The 17,181-nt window shown below is 36.6% G+C and overlaps 1 protein-coding gene across 1 annotated transcript in view; it reads right to left on the bottom strand.

The window, feature by feature from the left end:
• Positions 1-3,446: 3,446 nt before the first annotated feature.
• Positions 3,447-17,181, bottom strand: part of LOC136409860 (UDP-glucosyltransferase 2-like) — a 34,162-nt gene continuing 20,427 nt past the window's right edge. The window contains exon 6 of the mRNA XM_066391676.1: positions 3,447-3,458. The gene's annotated coding sequence lies outside the window, so the exon portion shown is untranslated. The remainder of the gene's footprint in view (positions 3,459-17,181) is intronic.

Genomic DNA, 17,181 nt, shown 5'->3' with positions numbered 1-17,181 from the left:
CAAGTTGTGGGATTTTTATGATTTTTTTTTTATGTTCGGAGAGCGAACATTGCTCAAATATTCTGTTTATTAGATCAATTTTACAAATTAGGGATTTGAATTTACATCACAAAAAAATAATCTTAAGGATATAAATCGGGTGATCTGGAAGGCCATGCATGTGTGGCCTCCTTGACGTTCCTCCCGTCCAACGGTGAGGGTTTTAGAGCAAACCGCATTTTTCAAAGGATATTTTCTAATTGCTGCTTTATTTGATGTTATTGTCTTTAAAAAATAATCATGTGAATTAGTTACGATAAAAAAATCAGTTAAATATGATCTCAGCAATATAGCTGCAAACACCCATTCGGCAGATGTCAACTCGCCGGTCCTCAATTGAAAGTCTTTATCTACAAGAATTTCTTTTGTCCTCCCTGGTCGCTGTTTAATTAAACTTTATTATATTTCGTCGAACTTCTGTGCCTGACCTCCAAATTGCTCTTCAATCGCAAGAACTATATGACCAAGACACACATACGCGTTACTCCACTATGGTCTACGTACCTTCTTTTCTTAAGCACTAAATATATTTTCTCACCTCCGCTTAAAAGTGTAAACTAAGAAAGTACGAGCAGTATGTGGACGTATGTATTGAATGTGGACCCATATCGCACCTGACATTTTAGTGACGAGAAGTCCATGAAACCAGGCAAAAACAAATACTTCCTGCAAACCAAACAACACCTGCATTAGCCATAGTGTTGAAAAGTGTATTAATTTTAGCCTCAAGTTGAAATGGAAAACACTTGACTTATTGAGTGTTGAAACTGAGTTGCCAGTTAAAACAGATATTTTCAATTTGTCAGATCATATAGGGCTAATTTCTGAAGAGCGAGCACACACCTGTGAATGTGGCGTTAAGTAAAATTTATGTATGAAAGCATTCAAAGATCACTTCAGTTACGTAGTTTTACGGGAAATGGTTATTAAAACTCGTTTAGGGCAATCTAAAGAGCACTGGCACCTCTTCCTCGATCAAACTTAACTGAAATTTGCTGCGGGGTAAATGGGAATCTAATTGTAATGGTCTGATGTTGAAGACGTCTTCAAGAGCGTGGCCGCTCGACAGATAAGCCGATAAAATAACAGCCTAAACTTGAAATGAAAGGGTTGGCTTTTTAAGAGTTCTTCAACTTAAAGGCAACAAAATTACATAGGAAGTCTTCAGGTGCGCTAAAGGCAATAAGGATTATTTTTTATTGCTGCTCACGCTGATTCGAAGAATATAATATAGTTATTTCTATATCGCTCAAGCGGTCAGCGTTCAATTCCCATAATTCCCATTTATTCGAGTATCGCGTGAGCCCCATTCATTGCAATCGCCAATTTCTAAACATCTCTTGTATTCCTATGTAATGCAACAGAAAAATCCGTGAAATCAGCTCCGTAAGATGCTCCATGCATAATGCATTTCTATTGTCAATTCTATAAAAAGGTATTGTTTAATTTATAGCTTTCCGTTTGTTGATGTCGAAGTCGGTCTAGTGTTAAGTCCACTTTTGCATAAATAGACCTTTGGCTCTTTCGGCACTTGGCATACTAACTGGACGTCCACGGCAGAAATCAGAATTGATAAGACAGGGAAAGGCAATGTCTCATAAAATATGCAGTCGTATTGAATCTCGAAATAGAATATAAAGCCATAAAGGAAGAAATTACCTATGCATGCAACCGGTGTCCCATCTGCAACCACGTTAATCTAAAATATCATGAAACAAGTTTGAATTGGTAATGCTAGTGGTTACCGGTAATACCTATTAATTTTCCAGCAAAGCAACATTAAGGTACTTTTTATTACCTGTAGCAAAAAACATCTTATATTTACTTCATTTCCAGCCGCAGAATTCGCAGATTAGTTTTCTGGTATGCGCCCTAAGTCCTGCGACAGCCTCACTCGCCAGCGCTATGCAAATTTTTGCTCCAAATTTGCAGTTGCATACTCGTTGCAGTTGCAAAATCATCAACTGCTGCATATATTTATGAAGTTTTAATGAACGATGGCCTTTTTTCAATTTCTGTATCATCTCCAAATTAACGTACCTCGCCTGAGGGCCAATTGGTTCACTATTAGCAACTAAACAATCCAAATGACTCATTCACAGGATGACAATGACATCAAAGTAACTGATTTTCTTAATAGAAGTCTGCCATGCATAATGCTATTACCCGGTGTCTCCAAGCTTGTATTTTAAACGCTAAAGAATCACGGTAATCAAAATTGAATTAACTACCGTAAGGAGGCAGGCATTCATTTAAAATTGACAAAAATGAAATAATGATGTAAAGATACATGGATGGATTTCACTCTATGATATTAGGTTTATTCAAAATCCCAATCGACCTGATATTAGTTTATAGGTGCTAATTTCTTGGCATGGCTTAGATAATGTAAAAATTAAACTGGGGGTTTTCCTATAAAGAATACCTTGCCTTGCAAAATCTACTTATTTATTTCGCATTAGGTAACTCCAGGCCAAAGCTGAGTGTGACGTAAGATGCTCAATATGCTCCTACATGTCTTTTTCTAGTCACGAAGTAAATCTTCAAAAGACACTCGGCCTCCAGAACACCAAGCCAAGGTTTGCCGAAGCACCTCGGGATAAAAGAACGTTCTCTGGCTCCGAAACTGCCCCTCAGGGATATATCGTCAGGGTTGAAGAGGCTTGTGAGTAGCCACTATCCACTCCACTCATCTTCTATTAGTTGATTCCGTACTCTCCTCATCTATTGTGTTTTTAGAACATGTACCACGATAGCTTCAAGAGTTACACTCACAAAATAGGGAACACCGGCACAGATTACCGGAACTGCAGACCACAGAAAGTCGACACCATAGAAAACTAAATTTTTTAATGCCCATTATTAAAAGAGCAGCGAGACATGCTAAAAAAATGCGTGGACAATTTAACTCCAACATCTCTCATCAATGGGATGTTGAAAGACAAAATAAAGTAGGATCCCTGTAGCAATGGCATTTCTGCTATGGTTAAGGAAAACGAGCGCTGGGAACGTACTACTTAAGAGAGACAATAACTTCGGACCCAAAAGCAATTGATAGCCAAACCTACAAGCCCCTGGACATTGACAATTTATCCTCAAGGGACAGTTCCCAGTCATTGCAGGTTGCAGGAAAAGGAAATACGAGGTTTTTAACGGATAGGCCCTCGGCGAATCCCGCACTATCAGATCACTAGAACACCAGACCGAATGTCTTTAGAAGATTTTCCTGGAGACAAAAAAAACAACAAGAATATCTACGATCTCTTTAGGTCATTTCTGCGTTGTTGTATTTCTTTTCGCCCTTCATGTAATCAAGAACATTTTTGTGATGGTTTTGCACCTCCCCATGCTCGATTTATTTTTTTAAGTTGCGAGACAACGCCACTCTTCGTTCTTTTAATCCCTTTGTTTATGCCCTTCTGATCCCATATCCTATTGTTACCAATGTGTACAGGTTGCCCATTTAACAGCCCGTCGGCTCCCTATGAGCTTATTTGTGATTTGATACAAAAAATCAATTATAGAGACGTACATGGGGATAATGAAGATGAATTTTGAAATTAGTAACAGTCCTACATTGTATCCTAAAAAAGCAGAGCTTCATAAAGTATGATTTTTTTAAATGGACCACCTGCATTTTTCCTTTCTTGTACTTGTGTTAGTTCCTAAACTTTTTTTACCCTGAGATATAGTAACTCGAAGCTATGAAGTTTTAAAAGAAATTTTGTACATTTGCAGGACCTCATAAAAAATAATATCGCATTCAGCTTAAGTTAAATTTTGATCATTTTAGAATAGATTCTAATGTAAGATTGCCTTAGCCAGCACGAATATTTACTTAGCCCAACAAACTAAGGCTTAAAAGGTGCTGACAATAACAACTTTAATTTTTATCTTTTCAACTTCAATCTTTGTATTTTTTTAAAATAGGATAGTGGACTTTTTATGACATAGAACGAAAAAAAATTGAATTTTCATTATTTTGGTATGAAACAATGCCATTTTTATTTTAAATTTTAATGGAATTATTAATTATTTCAGGAGTAACTTGTATACGTGGTTAAGTGCTTGAGTTTTTAGCATGCGTTGTTATGATTTCGATGTTATAGATGGAACTTGTTGACCTTTAAACATTTTACAACTGATGATTTTCTTCTTTGAAGTTCCTGAGTAATTTCTTTTTCACTGATACTTGAGTTTTCTACTACTGATAAAGTTATGTTAAGTTTATTTTCTTCTCCAAAGACACTCTTTTTTTTACTTTTCTTTTCATCATTAAAACTTCCTGTCCGTTTTAAACGCTTTTCTAGGTTTTCTAGGCTGTTTACATCAGAATGTCCTCTATAAGGAAATCGTTATGCGTAAACGCGAAATACTAATAAAAAAATTTCATCACATGAACCAATTACATAAATCATACTAATAAGTTCTTAATGAGTATACTTTATTTTGATGGCCGGTTTTAAAATAAACATGTTTCGAACGCATAGAGAACCATAAATGAGCTATCAAAACTTAAAACTAACAACATGGAAACCATGGCAACGTATGCTAAATATTCAGGCACTTAGCTATAAACCCAAGCTTTCCTGAAATAATTCATAATTTAATTAACATTTAAGATAAATATAAAATCATTTTATACCAACATGAACAAAATTAAATTTTCTTTCGCCCTAGGTCATAAAAACACAACATTCTATTTAAAAGAATCAAGAAAATTGAGATTGAAAAGGTGAAAATTAAAGTTGTTACTATATAACACCCTGTATGTATTTTTGGCTAAATGAGTATTCATGCTTGCTAAGGTGATTTTATATGAGAATCCATCCTAAAATTGTCACAATCAAACTTAAGCTAACTGCAATATTAACTTTTTTATGCGACACTGCAAATGTCGAAAATTTCCTTTAAAAAGTCATAGTTTCGAGTAACTGTATCTCAGGGTAAAAAAAATCTAGAAGCTAACACCGGCTCAAGAGAGGATTCTATAACATTAAAAAAAAAACGCTTTATGGTACCCTCTTTCTTGGGACATCCTGTATGATTGTTACTAATTTTAAAATGTACTTCCTTTAACCTCGTATACATCCCCATAATATTTTTTCCTGAAAACAAAAATAAACACATAAAGGACACTCTGTATATCGAGTAGAAATTTCTGCTGTTTCTTCGGCAATGGAAATTGTTCCTGTATGTTTTTGTTTTCTCCTGAGATGCTTCTCTTTGCATTATGGCTTTCATACGTGTATGGCCGTCCTTGCACGTTTGGTCCCTTTATCTTGACCTTCTATGGCCTTTCCTGTCGTGGTTGCCCCAAGGACAGGTTTCTGATGATGCAATAGGTGGTTGAACATTGAACATCTATCTATCTACCTTTTGCATCTGTTACTTTTCTCTCCCTCCTCCGGGCTTCGGGGGAGGCGACACCCTGGGATCAGCTTTGCTGCTGCACTTGGGGTGCGAATAAGTTTTTGACCTCCTACATAACTGATGCTACTAAGATATCTCCTATTTGTCATTTGAATTTAATTAGGTTCTGGCAAATACCATTTCTTCTCCTCCCTGACACATCCTCAAAGAAAACAGTTTAAGCACGATTGCCGACTAACAAACCCATTTCGAAGCAAACAATGCAATTTCAGTGCACATAAATTAGGCCAACAAGCTGTTTTAACACGAAGCTGCGACAGGTTTGATTTGAAATCTTGTCGAACTCCTACATTGGATTTTTAAACCTTTTTATCATCTAATGCGTTACGCTAGTAGGTGTAAAGTCACGAAGGTTGTTAAAATTGTTATATTACGATAAAAATCAAAGCGAAATAAATAAGACACAAATTCCTTGCCAGCAACAATTAGAAAAAATGCTCTGCTTTATCGGAGTTATATATCACTTTTTGCCGTCTTTTCTAACGGCCTTCGTTTTCTCACACAAAAATAAATACCGAGTGAAATCAGATTAGTTGCTTAATTAGGTATTTTAGAATAGTGAATCAGGCAATATAAAACAAAACCAGTCTCGCATAGTATAGGGCTGTTTTTAATTCCACGCAACCTTCGGAAATAAGCAATAGAAGTATCACAGGGAAAAACGAGCATGGTTTAATCTTCTTGGGTAATCACGGTATTTAGGATTGTTGTTGGAAATAGCCTGGCTAATTTGCCATTATGTTTTTTTCATTATCACATTAAGGAGGTAGTGGCGAAGGGGGGATCTCTTATTTGAGGACACGCAATTCGTTAAAAGGCTGATGAGCAATTTTCAATCTTTTACGCTTATTTAGTTAACTATTTGTGTTGGGTGATGAATTTCAATATTAGCTACATTAGTGGGTAATTAACAATAATAAAGCTAACACTTTAACGGGTTCCACACTCATATTTTAAAGCGCGAGACATCCTTGGCAATTTCAAATATATAAAGAGACGGCACTAAACGATTAATTACATTTTAAAATGCAATTAATTCAACCTGAGAAGCTCTTGTTTGCGTGTGGAAAAATGGATAAAATTTTAGGATGCTGATATCATCCTCTTAGACAAGGCTGAACTGCTTAAATGTAAACACGGGTTTACCAATGCCACATGGGTTTGAACAAACATTTGCATATTACACGAGTGGATTATTTATCGACTAAGCCATTGAAGAAGTCTTTCTAGTGCTAATTAACTATTTAATCATTAAAATCAATTAATACTCCTCTCTTTATGCAAATATAGAAAGGAATACCTGCGTTCTTGACCGCAGGTTGTTAATCGGGTGTGTGTCAGCTTTAATGGACAAATTCATGCATTTAAAAATAATCGAAGGATTTTGGCGGCTTTTTTCATATGGGAAAACCTTCATTTGGCTTGTAAAATAAATTTCTTTACCGCAAAGAAGTGTTAGTCGCCATATACAGGGTGTAACATATCATCATGAGGATATTTCAGGGGGCGATAGTATTCTGCAAAATAATAAACAAATTCTAACAGGTTCATAATCAAAAAAGCAAAATTTTTTATATACAGGGTGGCAAAGTTTCATGTTTTTTTTTCATATTTTGCGTTTTTCTCACGTATGCTTTGAGTTAAATTTTTGAAATTTAATACACCTATTTATTTTAAGACCATTTACAACAAAATGTCAAAATCCGCGGTAACCATATACAAAATGTTATGTTTTTTTGGATCACGTATTATTTTATGCTTTGGATCTTTTTTTCAAACACCCTGCATGAATTCTGATACCAAATTTAAATCCCTTCTTTAATTCTTTAGCTTTTGACTTCTCGCAGTATTTTCATACCTTTCACCGTCTTCGCAAAATTTGCAAAAATCTATCGATGCAAACTAAAGATTTAAACGAAGTAAGGAGAAAAATTATTCAGCTCGGCTATCAACTATCTGAAGTAATTCGTAATATTTAATCTATTTTTTTAAAATAAAAATAAGTATACAAGGCAACAAAATTATAACAATTGTTGAAAATGTCTTTTAAAAAATATGAAACTTTACCACCTTGTATATCGAAAATCGCATGATCTTATCCATGGGTCTATTAGCATTTTTTTATTATTTTGCAGAATATTATCACCCCCTGAAACATCTCCATAATGCGTTACACCCTGTATAATGTTTGCAGATTATCCTTAATATTACGTACGACTTACGAGATGTGCATGTGAATCACTGGCCACAAAAATAGCCACTGGGTCAATACGTCGCAAACAACATTTAATTAATGACCTCATAAGATGCATTTCTAATATTTATTAAGACCCACCATACGTCCACGCGGAAACGTCAGATGGGCCACGGTTTCGCCATCAGCCATCAGAGATACAACGTTAATTTTACGTTTCTTTAAGAATAGGATAAGAGACTTATCCGTATATATAAATTATAGGACGAATCTGCAATCGTATAATCAGCAGAAAATTTGCCTGGTGCCGCCTGTATTATTAGGCCTACGCATCCGTTCCTGCATTTTAGATGTGCTTTTGACCGTTTTCTGACACCAAGTGCGTTAAAGACTCCTGAGGGAACCAAGAAGCAGAAGGGTATGCTGAATTTACAGGATGTTCTAACATTGATGTATAAGCATTTTTTAGTACGTAATATATTGTTAAGTTGGGAGGCTGATTTTTATAAGATTGTTAGCAAGCTCAAAAATCAAGTTCAAGGGTCGAGTTATTGCTCTATCTTCTCTATATACTTCCTCTCTAAAAATTCTAATTTTACTACAATGACAGGACGTTGTGTTAATGGATGGAATTTCCCATCAATTCATTCAGACTAAAATCCATTTAAACTCGTAGATGAAATTTGTTTTTCAAATTGCTGATCATCATTATGCAATTCGATATATTACATTAAGTGCAGTAATTATTATACTTTACCCAAGAAAATTATATAGATAGCCATATTGATGTAATATTTACTTAAGCTGATACACCCGACAATTATCGTACTTTTCTAATTAAATCAGGAAATAAAAAGAGTTAGCATAAATAGCAACCGTGAATCAAAGCGAGATTCCACAATTCTCTCTGTATATGCCAATCAAAAACTGATTTCTTGAAAACTCAAGTCTGTTCTCACTTAGCCAGGGAGTCATTAACAGATTTCTGCATAAAGTACTTCGTTATCTGAGCCTCAATAGTCCAAGCACTTTTCGAAGTTTCATTACTTCCTCATTACAGACTCATTTTAAATAATCTTAGTCACAGCAAGTTTTTGCCATTATAGATTCGATAAATTCGTATAAGTGACTCGTTTCGGTGGGACGCTAAAAGCCTGCCCAGTTTGAAAAGAGTTAGAAAGAGGAAGGTCGTTTCTATTCGCGAAACCCGCCCAAATGCAAGTTTTACATGAATTATTTGCGATAAAACTGATGCAATGTAGGTCACGTCGTATTGTAACATCCTGTAATTAAAGGTTGATTTCTGAAAGTGTGTCGAATGTAAGTATTGAAGAGTAATGTGGGATTAAGTGCTCAAGAAGCGAAGAAAGTGTTTATTGTTGACGATTGAGAGGGTCTGTGGGAGAAGTTCAAGTGGGGAAAAATCCATAACAATAATAATAATATTGATGATCAGAAGATGGTTCGTTTACGCAGTAACACTCCTGATGGCGTGAATTAAGTTCTTCCGTTATATCAATGTGTTTATCGAAAATGGTTCTTGTTGGCTGTGTGATTGATCCTTGCTCGCAACAATTGTCTTCCAAAAATACTAAAAACTCATGTTGCATCAAACAAATTTTCAATATCCACACTTTTCCAGTAGTTCTACTAGAATTTTCCATCATATGTAACACTTTCTTAAAAATGGCATTTTAATGCTCTTTGCACTTGACTATTCGACTTTCAAGGGAGGCTAATAACGAAACGCTATTATGCAGATTTAAGCTGGATTACTGAGTTTTATAATATGGGCACATTCCGCAGCATTCCCAAGCCTGATACCGGCATGAATACGCGATATATTTCATTATTAGTCTAGTGCTAAAAGTAGTCATCTCTGAACGAGCCAAATAATTGATAACATTTATCAAGAACCCGGAACCAGCGACGTCTCGCGTCGCGGTCCTGCAGGTTCTGTTATTTGTCTTGCTGGGTCGTAATTAAGTTCGATCACAGATGCGTGTCGAACAGTCACACATGAAAAGTTTTCATCTTCTCATGCTGCCAAGCCTTTGTTTATATAATTTTGATGCTGAAGATGAGGAGAATAACCAGCATTGTTCGAGACCTCCTTCACAAGCTAATCAAGAGTGTAGGTGAGTCCAGGCGGCGGATAATACAGCCCTAAATAGAAAATTATAAATTAGAAGGCGGGTAACTTTTAGTAAATATCATTTTCTGTGTTCTTGAATCAACAAATTATTAATGACTTGAATATTCATTTACTTCTTTGTCATCATTACAGCGATTCATTACGGTGTTTGAGCGTATGAGCCAGGTGGGTGGATGCCTATAGGATGAAGGTAGGTTTTTTGTTGCCCAATAAGCTTGTACAGAAAAAAACGCACACTTTATTGCGGTAGGTGTCAATATATTAGAATTCGCTCGGTAAATTAATCTGTTATTGCAGAATGACGTAAGTTCTTTTGTCCAGGAAAGTTAATGAGGATTTCGGTAGAACACGCCTCAAAAACCATGGTACTGCCCATTGAATTAAATCAAGACGAAGTCAAGGCTATGCTTATGTTAACCTCTGTCATTTTGATTTAGTGTAGGACTCTTTGTGAAAAACAAGTCATTATTTCATTATCGGATTTTTTTCTCTTCATACACAAAATTTCTTGTGCCTGAATTTGGGAAAACAGAGGTACAGGCTCAAAAGTGGGCGATATTTTCTAGATCCGTCGTGATGGATAATTGTTATTTTTGAGAAATTGATGGAACTTTATGATGTAGTTTTAACTCTATTTTCTTGGTGTGAACATTGGGCTATTAATTGCATCATTATTACAAATCTCTAAAAACGTGATAAAGAGATCAAGATTTGCATAAATGTGCCTTGAACTGCTCTAGTTAATGTGAATGTGCGAATTATAGAGATAATAATTATTTTCAAAAATAACACCTAAAAAGGGACAATCAGATCAGAGGGCTAATGCTCCTATACCGGCACCGAACTATACCGTTTATTTGGATGACTTCTTGGTCCCTCTATTTGCTTACGGCAGCTTGATGAGTGCCAAATAGCAGAAAACCAGTAACGGCTTAGCCTGACCGTCTTTGTTCATCGCAACGTCAACATTTCTCAATATGAACATCTCATCTCTTGTGAGAACCTTTGGGGGTAGTTGATTTTTTTAATTTGAATTATTCCTCCCAAGAAGCTACTGGCAAGACAGTGCCATTCAATGCAGCAAGTTGAGAAGATTAAAGTCCATTACGACTTTATACCTCATTCCATCTCTGCGTTTAATTAACTCCAGCACCTCGAAGACCGGTTTCGATAGTATTAAATCTCGTCAGTTCGGTTCATCTCGAGTCAATCAAACGCAGGCAGAAATCGACAATGTCAACGGAAAATATGTTGGGCCTGCAGGAGTATATCCTACCGGAGCCATCTATCGCTTTCTGCTGCATCCCGATCAAATTTAGTGCAGTTGCTCTTGAATGTAGATCGCCCCGATCTAGAGTCATCAAGTCACTGATAAGAGGTCAAGTTGAGTTTCTGTAAATTTTGCTTGTTTACAAAGAAAAAATCACCTTTTATACCTGTTGTCAAGCAAATAATCACCTCTATATATAAAGGTATTGAAAGCGTCACATTTGAAAAAGTCATGCCAAGAAACGTCCTGTAACTTATATGTAGAATCAGAAATTTTCGTTGCAAAGCAGCCCGAGGAACGCCCCAAAAGGGCGTAAAATCATCTCAAGAAATGTTCAATAAATTGTAGAAGCAGAGGTTTTTGTTGAAAAGTTTCGTCAAGAAGTTAAAAAGAGAATATAAAGGAAAATTAAGGATGTATGACAGTCTCACCCCTCGGACGTACACACGGGTACAGAGGTGGATAAGACAGAACGATTTTAAGGTAGACGAAAACGAAGAACATTTTGAAAGGGGAACGGTTTGTATTTTATGAACATAATGAGTTGTAAGAAAAAAATTGTAGCAAATTAATGTCTTAGTTGAGTACCTGGGACTTGACCTCAGATATTACTTCTGTGTCGAGGGTTCAGGAGAGAACAAAATATGTACGAGAGTACGACGACATCAAAGTCGAGGAGAGGACGGACATTGTAAAATTCGACAGCACCTTGCAGCCTTCACAACACTATGAAACCAGCACTAATCCTATATCGATGATTAATCTGAAATCTATTTCAGCTTTTTCACGCAACATTCCCATCTCCTCCAACCAAGATCTCAACAAGATTATCACAAGAGAGGAGTCAGTATGTCCTTTAAAAATCATCTTATTTGTTTTCTTTGTTGGAATATTTTATAAGGGTCAGTTTCTGGCAGGAATTACGGAAGAGCGACAAAAGCAGTGAATTTTCGTTCAAATCCATTGAGACGAACGCTCATCAGCCCTCCATCACTCTTAAATATAATCTACCCTCCACCACCCTTAGTTATAATCAGCTTTTGAGGTTGTTCAATTACGGTAGTTCTCACTACAAGGTTCCCACGACGCAACATGTAAGTATTTCTTAATGCCCACAATTCTCTAATTTAAAAAATTAGGAGTTTAAGTAGTTATAATTTTTTGTAAAATTATTCATGTACAGGGCCGCTGAAGAGCAAATACATAAAGAGAGCCAATTTCGTTGGTTTAAACTGTAAGTTAAACAGGAGCTCTTTTTCTGCAATTATGCCTTAGTTTGGCCTTATAGTACTTTTCCACATATGATTTTGTAAGTCTGGTAATAGCTTCTAATATCAATTTTATTAACGCGTTCGCTACGCTCACGTGTTAAACGGTCTCGATTATTAAGCGCCATCGTTAATAAACTTGTTCGTTTAATGACAATTTCTATGATATATTGTATCCTGAGGATGCAATAAGATACTGCGAAATATTTTCAGTTTTGAATATTAACGAGGTTTGTGTTTTGATGCCATTGCCAATACAAAACCATGAACATAACATACCTCCTTTGCTCTCATTAAGCCTAAATCAGGTGACCTAAATCTTCCATCCTTTTTAATAGATGTACTGCGACTGGTTCCTTCTACTCGTGCAAGCATTAACCGTAGGGATCCTCCTCATAATCTTCGACACGTACATAAACCCCGAAGAGTACATTAAGCCTGCTCCCTCTTCGTATCTGGATTATCTTTGGGAGTACCTAGCAATACTAAGCGAATATTTAAATTAGAAATAAATAATGTGTTAAATGAGGCTAGTTCTGTGTTCATATTATGTGGTTTATTCCGAAAGAGGAGCTGCCAAAATTCCTGGAAGAAGTGACTTCAAATAGCCATAATATATAGCTGAACAGGAAGTAGCAACGGCAAACCCATCATTTTGAAGTTCGGTTATTCATGCGCTGCGCCTTGGAATTACACCAAGAAGAATAGCCTGCTTCAAGCTAATCCTGATGAATCTAAGCCCTCGCGGATGAATAACCGAACCTAGCCAAAAAAATATAACTCCTCATTACATGATTGGCATTTCCTTAAAAGTCAAAACATCAAAGGTAAGGCAAAATCTGAATTCAGCGTAGAGTTATAAATTCGATTTAAGAGTTTGGAAGACAAATAGCGACAATCGGCGGAATGGGAGTCCAAAAATTTGTTGAGAACAATCTGAAAAATTGGCTATCCCAAAAATACTGACAAATTGGCGAATGACGACTTAATGGAAATTCGCAATTTTTTAAAAAATAAGTGAATGTGTTGAATTAAAAATTAACCTGTGGTCATCCCAAATGTGTTAGAAGTTCCTGGTGCTTTTTTTGCTTAAATGGAAATTTTTAAAAACTGATTTTGATTTAAGTTTAAAGAATAGCTAATAAATTGAGAGAATATAGGACACGATGATGTCACTTGTAAATGGAGGAGAAACGTTTCCATAAATCGGAAAAATATATTCCTAGGTAATTACTGCAACGTAGTACATAAATCAAGAAGTACCATGAAAGTTCCTATTTATATCCTTTCTGTGGATCCCTGCAGATTAACCATAATTAACGGACAATACTCGTTTCTTGTAACATATTTATGCCTTCAAAGAATTTTTTATTGTCGGGTCGGATGTCTCATAATTTTTATCGCCATTTTAACGATTCACAAATAAGGTTTCATTAATGCTTAAACAGTGATTGTAATGTTTGTTTTTCTATCCTTAACGCCCTTGAGAGAAATGCCTGCAGGTTAAATATTGCTTCGTAGGCGCATGAAATGGCAAAAAAATCACAGTGCAAAGAGCAAGTTTTATCGAAGAATTGGATGAGTAAATCGGTTTTTTGCCACGCTCGGTAGATATTAACCAATTAAATCATTCATGTCGTAAGTTCGGAAACGATTGACTATCAATCATAATTCCTCATTTGTTTGTCTGCATGTTTCAGTTTCACTTTGCTTGTAACTACATATTGCTTGTAATTAATTTTTTTCCCTCGGTATTATTAATACTTTTAACAAGAGTAGTCTTGTGTAATTTTTCAACGTTAATCCTTGGGCTGTAACATCACATGTCGATATTTTTTACTCTTTCACATAGCAAAGTAAAAACGATAATTGAGTAGGTTTGAATTCAATGAGAATAGACCTGCGATCACGCGCTCTTCTACGGGTAACGGAGGCCGATAGGAGAGGGGCCAGAGCTATAAACTTTGAAAGTGGCAGGAGTGATGGACAAGTCTAGAGGACAGGGACCAGTGGAGTAAGAAAATAGTCCCGGACTTCGAAATCCGGGTGTCTCGCAATTATAAGTGCCTGAACTGTTTTCTAGCTCAGGGGCTCAGCGGCCAGAGAAGTTTTAGGGCTTTCACGCACCGAATCGGAAAAACAGGGCGGGAATGCAGGATCCCACTGCCCAGATTTCGAAATTCAAAGAAACGAGCTGAGCGGGAAAGCAAACTAAAATGGAGCTAATATAGGAATGTCATTTCCGCAATGGTCAACGAAAAGGAAAAAATCGAATGTAGTATTTAAAATGCACAATTTTAAGGAGCTAAAAGAAGGTAATAAGAAAAATGAAAATAATAATTGACAAAGAAAATAATAAATAGTAATAATGAATGAAAAGAAAGAAAAAAATAATTTAAAAAATGGTGCAAATGCAGCAGGACGATGCAAATAAAAAACCACCGATGCCTCCCCGATTTCGACGCTTTTATCCCCTAGGAACAGTTTCGGGTCATCTTAGGTTTCATAGGAAACCTGAGGTTTTTAGGGAGTAGACGCTTCGGTAAATCCCTCACTTGCCGGCCGCCAGAATAACAAGTCTTTTCGGAGATTTTCCTATTAAAATAAGAGATCTGTGACTAGGATCATGAGCAAAAAAGCAGTTTAAAAGGGATTAAAATTGCACTGTATGTCTTCGATCGTGTCCAAATCTCGGACGACCTACGGTCTGAACCAAATTAATCTTTATCCATTACACACATTTTTCTGTCGTCGGCCACGAACTGCTCTAAATGGAACGACTGTAACAAGAATTCGAAGTGCCTGTGGTTATGAAGACGTTACTACAAAGATTACCGCACTGGGGCCCCAGGAAAATCCGGCAAACACCTATAGGAGCATCTTTTTATAAATAGCTATTACTAAATTTAATATGGAGTGACCATTATTTTTTTTCAAGTCTGAGATGGAAACAATAATTATAATTGTGAGGTATATGTAAAAAAAAAACGGAATAAAATCATCGTTTTATTATAGGCCTGAGATTGATGAAGCCAGTTTCCTGCGGTAATTGTTCGATGAGCCATCATGACATGAACATATTAGGTGCTTATGATAAAAGGATTTTAGCCGTGCTTCCAAAAGGCAAAGAATTGTATACGGTTTTCTACTCCCAAAACCTTGACCGTTTCCTTCGAACAACACTTAATGGAAGAAGGTAATGTTTAGTGTGACCAACAAATGTGACGACCCTGAAGTGGAAGACGATTCACTTCAATTCATGTCCTCTTCGTTGCAATAATTAACCAAAATAGAAGATGACCACAGCGCCTGGTTGCTTCATTTTCTGATTATTTTTAATTTTCCCTTCACGCGAAATGGACTAGACCGTTGTTCGATTTTGAACGCTGCATGAGAACTGGTCGATAAATGACGAAATTGCTCGTTACAAGCCAAATTACAGTCGAAGGCATTCCGTGAATTGCACTATAACATCTCATCTCTGGAGAAAGATAACGTGGAGTTATGATAATTCGACCAATCAACTAGAAACGGTTACGTTTTGTTTTCCTTTTGCTTCAAGCTCGAAAAATGCGGTTTGAATACACCTCCAGCGAAAAACTCTTAAATGCTTGAGCTACTTAAGTAATTAAATTTTAGCTGATGGGCAAGGTCTTTCCCAATTAAGCCTCGGCGAGATTTGAAATTTCATTGCAAGATGATGACGTCGCGGTCGTCCCACCGGCGACCGAGTGGGCTCGCACGACGTCCTTGATGGACCTTCAGCTCGATGAACCCGGTTTGTGCCGTCTCCGACCAAAAGGATGTTTGCCAAGGCGGCTCTCTTTGTTATAAATAAAAAGTTAACAGACCTTTTGCACTAGGTTACTTACGTTATGTAAACGAATCGATTTGCATTAGTCACGTTTTTAGACGTCGTTTATTGGCCTAACGAGAGAGGCGAATTCCTCACGGTTTGGAGCTTATTAACCTCTAGCTCAAAAGAATTTAACGACTTGTCTAATGGATCAATATAGCAGAGCATTTCGCAGTAACATTATTTCAACCATGTTGCTGCGGGTTTCTAATTAAAATCTTGTTCGGTTTGGGCCATTGTTGTGCTTCTTGAAATGGGCCTTGAGAGGTTTTTAGAGGCTTTTGTTGTGGCATACTGGGAAATATCAGCCTCTTTTGGAAGGACTCGGGCTATTTTTTTAATTAACTCTTTCATAGAAGAACGATTAGTTCAAATTAGTTCAAAATTTCACTTGACAGTGACCTCATATGTCCTAATAGACACATGATAAAAAATACTTCTGAACTGCCTCTGGCTAAATTGTAGGTGCCTCCTCATGAGGTGCATCTCAGTGGAGAATTAACCTGAACGAATCCGTGCATTTTCTCTTACAACTGTTACTAGGTCTCATCTACCACATTCGCGGCAAAAATATATAGAACCTTCATAAGGAATGCTTCTACACCGAGGCCATAGACATGTATAAATCATCATTGAGTCTACCACTAAATAAAGACTACTCAGGACTCCAGCTCTACGCAGACCGAATCCTTAATGCATGAATCGCAAACTCGAATAACCACTTCGAAGAAAATTGGCCTTACATGAATAAAAATTGTATCACGTATTTTCCTGTCGGTCTCATAACGGTCCATTCAAGTTCAAGACGAAATATTTGCGGTGGTCCTGCTAAATTTAGGCCACAAAAACAGAGGAGCTCTAAAGACCTGTTTTTGTGGCAGTAGGGCCAACAATGCCGCTGCATTGGCCGTTCGACAGCCTTGATTTATGGCTGTTTGGGTGGAGGGCTTCTTCTTTGCCATTGTC

This window comes from Euwallacea similis, chromosome 7 (genome assembly GCF_039881205.1).
Source record: "Euwallacea similis isolate ESF13 chromosome 7, ESF131.1, whole genome shotgun sequence".
NCBI classification, from domain to species: Eukaryota; Metazoa; Arthropoda; class Insecta; order Coleoptera; family Curculionidae; genus Euwallacea; species Euwallacea similis.
This window is presented reverse-complemented; position numbering and strand designations above follow the sequence as displayed.